Source organism: Lepidochelys olivacea (genome assembly GCF_965140295.1).
Source record: "Lepidochelys olivacea isolate rLepOli2 genome assembly, chromosome: 13".
Classification (NCBI taxonomy): Eukaryota; Metazoa; Chordata; order Testudines; family Cheloniidae; genus Lepidochelys; species Lepidochelys olivacea.
The window spans coordinates 716,639-722,920 of record NC_140423.1 but is presented as its reverse complement, the minus strand read 5'-3'; positions in this window follow the sequence as shown (position 1 = coordinate 722,920).

The following is a 6,282-nucleotide window of genomic DNA, read 5'->3' as shown; positions in this document are numbered from 1 at the left end:
AAAAAAACTTCAAAACCAGACTCCAACGAGAGACTGCTGAATTGGAATTAATTTGCAAACTGGATACAATTAGAATCATAGAATATCAGGGTTGGAAGGGACCTCAGGAGGTCATCTAGTCCAACCCCCTGCTCAAAGCAGGACCAATCCCCAACTAAATCATCCCTGCCAGGGCTTTGTCAAGCCTGACCTTAAAAATATCTAAAGAAGGAGATTCCACCACCTCCCCAGGTAACGCATTCCAGTGTTTCACCACCCTCCTAGTGAAAAAGTTTTTCCTAATATCCAACCTAAACCTCCCCCACTGCAACTTGAGACCATTACTCCTCATTCTGTCATCTGCTACCACTGAGAACAGTCTAGAGCCATCCTCTCTGGAACCCCTTTTCAGGTAGTTGAAAGCAGCTATCAAATCCCCCCTCATTCTTCTCTTCTGCAGACTAAACAATCCCAGTTCCCTCAGCCTCTCCTCATAAGTCATGTGTTCCAGGCCCCTAATCATTTTTGTTGCCCTCCGCTGGACGTTTTCCAATTTTTCCACATCCTTCTTGTAGTGTGGGGCCCAAAACTAGACACAGTACTCCAGATGAGGCCTCACCAGTGTCGAATAGAGGGGAACGATCATGTTGCTCGATCTCCTGGCAATGCCCCTACATATACATCCCAAAATGCCATTGGCCTTCTTGGCAACAAGGGCACACTGCTGACTCATATCCAGCTTCTCATCCACTGTCACCCCTAGGTCCTTTTCTGCAGAACTGCTGCCTAGCCATTCGGTCCCTAGTCTGTAGCGGTACATGGGGTTCTTCCGTCCTAAGTGCAGAACTCTGCACTTGTCCTTGTTGAACCTCATCAGATTTCTTTTGGCCCAATCCTCTAATTTGTCTAGGTCCCTCTATATCCTATCCCTACCCTCCAGCGTATCTACCTCTTCTCCCAGTTTAGTGTAATCTGCAAACTTGCTGAGGGTGCAATCCACACCATCCTCCAGATCATTTATGAAGATATTGAACAAAACCGGCCTCAGGACCGACCCTTGGGGCACTCCACTTGATACCAGCTGCCACCTAGACATGGAGCCATTCATCACTACCCGTTGAGCCCGACAGTCTAGCCAACTTTCTATCCACCTTATAGTCCATTCATCCAGCCCGTACTTCTTTAACTTGCTGGCAAGAATACCGTGGGAGACCGTGTCAAAAGCTTTGCTAAAGTCAAGGAACAACACGTCCACCGCTTTCCCCTCATCCACAGAGCCAGTTATCTCATCATAGAAGGCAATTAAATAGTTAGGCATGACTTGCCCTTGGTGAATCCATGCTGACTGTTCCTGATCACTTTCCTCTCCTCTAAGTGCTTCAGAATTGATTCCTTGAGGACCTGCTCCCTGATTTTTCCAGGGACTGAGGTGAGGCTGACTGGCCTGTAGTTCCCAGGATCCTCCTCCTTCCCTTTTTTAAAGATGGGCACTACATTAGCCTTTTTCCAGTCATCCAGGACTTTCCGGATTGCCATGAGTTTTCAAAGATAATGGCCAATGGCTCTGCAATCACATCCGCCAACTCCTTTAGCACTCTCGGATGCAGCGCATCTGGCCCCATGGACTTGTGCACGTCCAGCTTTTCTAAATAGTCCCGAACCACTTCTTTCTCCACAGAGGGCTGGTCACCTCCTCCCATGCTGTGCTGCCCAGTGCAGTAGTCTGGGAGCTGACCTTGTTCGTGAAGACAGAGGCAAAAAAAGCATTGAGTACATTAGCTTTTTCCACATCCTCTGTCACTAGGTTGCCTCCCTCATTCAGTAAGGGGCCCACACTTTCCTTGACTTTCTTCTTGTTGCTAACATACCTGAAGAAACCCTTCTTGTTACTCTTAACATCTCTTGCTAGCTGCAACTCCAGGTGTGATTTGGCCTTCCTGATTTCATTCCTGCATGCCCGAGCAATATTTTTATACTCTTCCCTGGTCATTTGTCCAATCTTCCACTTCTTGTAAGCTTCTTTTTTGTGTTCAGGATCAGCAAGGATTTCACTGTTAAGGCAAGCTGGTCGCCTGCCATATTGACTATTCTTTCTACACATCGGGATGGTTTGTCCCTGTAACCTCAATAAGGATTCTTTAAAATACAGCCAGCTCTCCTGGACTCCTTTTCCCCTCATGTTATTCTCCCAGGGGATCCTGCCCATCAGTTCCCTGAGGGAGTCAAAGTCTGCTTTTCTGAAGTCCAGGGTCCGTATTCTGCTGCTCTCCTTTCTTCCCTGTATCAGGATCCTGAACTCGACCATCTCATGGTCACTCTCTCTCAGGTTCCCATCCACTTTAGCTTCCCCTACTAATTCTTCCCAGTTTGTGAGCAGCAGGTTAAGAAGAGCTCTGCCCCTATTTGGTTCCTCCAGCACTTGCAGCAGGAAATTGTCCCCTACCCTTTTAACTTAGGCTTGAATAGAGACTGGGAGTGGATGGGTCATTACACAAAGTAAAACTATTTCCCCATGTTTATTTCCCCACCCCACCCCCCAGTTCCTCAGACGTTCTTGTCAACTGCTGGAAATGATTATCACTACAAAAGTTCCCCCTCCCCCCCCCCGCCCGCTCTCCTGCTGGTAATAGCTCACCTTACCTGATCACTCTGGTTACAGTGTGTGTGGTAACACCCGTTGTTTCATGTTCTCTGTGTATATAAATCTCCCCAGTGTATTTTCCACTGAATGCATCCGATGAAGTGAGCTGTAGCTCACGAAAGCTCATGCTCAGATAAATTGGTTAGTCTCTAAGGTGCCACAAGTCCTCCTTTTCTTTTTAAAAAAGCAAGCGTGTTTGTGAGATAGTCACGGAGCAGCTGAAACTTCCAGTGGCCACTAGATGGTGCCACAAGACCCTAAATCTTCAGAGCGGGAACCAGCATGGGCAGCCGGGGACTTGCCTAGCCTGGTTAACTGGGAATCTTGGCCCCTGCTGCGGGCCCTTCACGCTGCTCTGGGGTAGGAACCGCCTAGCGCAGACGCACACAGGGGTGTGCTGAGGCAAGAGGGGGAGGTGGGAGGGTCTCATAGGCTAAGATTGTCCACAGGGCTACTCTAACATGCTCCTAGTGCTACGCCAGCCCTACAGCAATCCAAAATGTGCAGATGCAGCTGAAAGCCCCCCTTACGCCCAAATCTGCCCAGAGTCAGGACCTCAGTCTGCATTTGGCAACATCACCACTCCCAAGGGTTTGAGCATCATGAGCCAGGCTCCAAACAGTCATGAAACTAGCTTGTTACTAATACTTGCTGGGTCCTTTTTCTGTGGTACCTGGTGCGAAAGCCTTTCAGGGGCCTATTTTCAAGCTTTACTAAGTGAACAGGATGGTCAGGATAAGTTCCTTTATTGTAAATGGAAGCAGAGATTCTGCCACCATCACCTGACTCCAGGAGCTGGGGCTTTTAGGAAAAGACCAGCTCTCATGAGAGTCATGATAATGTTGTGTGAACTAGTTAGAGACACATGAGCCTCCTTTATGGAATCTGTGTGGGACGGTCGGTAACCCTACGTAAGGGGACTCTTGGCCGCTTACTAAAACTCAGTGGGTTTTGTTTTGTTTTTTTGGTTGGCTAGCTCCCAGTACCAAGAGAAAGGGGAAGGGTCAATGGGAAATCAGGACCCTGAGACAGAGAGTCGCCAGGGCCCATGGGGAGAGGCCAATGCTCCAGGTCAGCCTGATGGGGTGGGCAGGCTCATGAGGGAGTCAGGAGGCCAGGGGGTCCTGTCCTCCTCCTCCGTGTGAGCTGGAATGGCCTGGAACAGAGTGGGGCTGAGCTAAGGGAGCAGGAACCTGAGCTGAGCTGGGGAGCAGGGTCACACCGGCCGGAGAAGCAGCCCAGGGAGCAGGTCAGCGCTGGGAGCAGAGCCATAGAAGCAGCCCAGAGAGCAGACCTGTGCTGGGAGCAGAGCTGCAGCCCCAGAGCCAGAGGGGCCAGAGAAGCAGCCCAGGGAGCAGACCTGTGCTGGGAGCAGAGCTGCAGCCCCAGAGCCAGAGGGGCCGGAGAAGCAGCCCAGAGAGCAGACCTGTGCTGGGAGCAGAGCTGCAGCCCCAGAGCCAGAGGGGCCAGAGAAGCAGCCCAGGGAGCAGACCTGTGCTGGGAGCAGAGCTGCAACCAGAGCCAGAGGGGCCGGAGAAGCAGCCCAGAGAGCAGACCTGTGCTGGGAGCAGAGCTGCAGCCCCAGAGCCAGAGGGGCCAGAGAAGCAGCCCAGGGAGCAGACCTGTGCTGGGAGCAGAGCTGCAGCCCCAGAGCCAGAGGGGCCGGAGAAGCAGCCCAGGGAGCTGGAGGCCGAGCAGCAGCAGCCGTGCAGAGACCGAGTGACGGAGCTGGGGCTGGAGCAGTCCGGAGCTGGGTGCGGTGAGCAGCTGGGGAGAGCGAGGGGGACCCCGGGCAGCGGGCCCAGCGCAGGGAGATACCCCCAACCAAGAGGCCTTGCAGGCCAGACTTGGAGGGGGATTGTAACCCCAACTGGGGGGCGGGGGGACCTGACGCTGCAAAGAAGGGTCCGGCCACCGAAAGCCTGAGGGTGTGTGGCACTGCCAGAGCAAGTGTCCGACCCGCAGCATCCCTGCAGCACAGCCAGGGCCTGAGAGAGGGGCCTGGGACATGTGAGGGACAGACTGAACTTCCCTTGTCCTCCAGAGACTGCTGCTTGTGCGGTCCCTGGGCCACAGAGTGGGGTGACGGGTTTTCCTTTAGCCTTTCCTGTTTTTTCCTTATTTTTTTTAAATTGGTTGCTGTTTAATAAATCATATTTGCTTGGAACTATAGGTAATAATCAGTGGGTCAGGGAAGCGTCCAGTGCGGAGAGAGCACCAGAGCTGGGACACCCAGGCCCCTGCCCTACGTGACCACAACAAGACTGCGGGCCCAGCCCCCCAGGAACCCTGGGCCCAGCCGTGTCGGGGTTACGAGGAAGGAGGAAGGGGAGTCCTCGAGGGCAGGCCGGCCTGCGGGTGAAGGGATTGGGAGCGAGGACTCAGATCCGTTCGCTAGCCCATTTCACCGGGGTAGTGCATACACCAGGAAAGTTCTGCACCATAGTGCGACCATTCCCCTGCTTACACCTACACCAGCCCATGCGTTGGTGGCGGTGATGTCAGCTAACCACACGGCGAAGGAGCCAAGGCAGCTTTGTCACATGGGTAAATGAGTAAACACTGGAGCAGGTTATGAACCTTCCCTGATGCCGTGCCCCTGACCGGGCACCTTCCCCTCACGCCACCGCCAGGCAGCCCCAGCCCTCCCCCAGCAGAGGCGTTCCCAGGAACGAGAGAGGAGACAATGACTCAACATAAGCAGAGCTTTGCCCGAGTTCGAGAGCGTCTCCGCTGCTTTGGCTCAAAGTGGCCTGGCCAAGAAGCTCCTGCTGCCAGCTCCAGGAGGGCCCTGATCCAGGGCCTGAGTTCATTGGAATAGGCTCTAAGTTCTAAAGGTAATTACTGCCTTGATGGGAACTGGTGTCTGGGATTCAGAGGCTGGGAGAGGTGTGTGCTGGGAAGTTACAGGCACTGAAGGACAAGAGCCCTCCACAGACCCCTGGTGTGAGGGGTCTCAGCTCCCCGAGGCCCCCACATTTCCTCCAGAGCAGGGGGCTGCCAGAGGGGATTTCCAAGGCCAGGGCACTGAGTCCAGAAACCCCCTTCCTCCCGACATGGCCATTTGCATGATGTCTCTCAGGAGATCTCCCCTGGGGCAGTTTATATTTGGTGAGCAAGAGTCACTTGTGGGAAATGACGGCAGAGGGTGGGGTGGGTGTCCAGTCACATGGCTCCCAGCCGCCGCCCACAACAGCCAGAACGATTCGACTTCCTCTCCGTGGCAGCCCTACAAATGAGAACAGTAGAGGAGCCGCAGCTGGGTGGGGTGGGGTGGTGGAAGGTTCTGGCTTTACGCCTCCGTGGAGCCCCGCGAGCCCCGCGCTTGCCATGCTGAATGCACTCCCAGCGCCACTCCTGTCACCTGTGAGCCCTGGGACTGGTCCTCAGCACAGGGGAGCAGGGGGGCACGCTGCACCGGGGCAGCTCTGGGCACGCGGGAGGGGCGGGGCACGCTGCACTGGCACAGCTGCGGGGGAGGGGAGGGGCGGGGCACGCTGCACTGGGGCAGCTGCGGGGGGAGGGGCGGGGCACGCTGCACTGGGGCAGCTGCGGGGGGAGGGGCGGGGCACGCTGCACTGGGGCAGCTGCGGGGGGAGGGGCAGGGCACGCTGCACTGGGGCAGCTGCGGGGGAGGGGTGGGGCACGCTGCACTGGGGCAG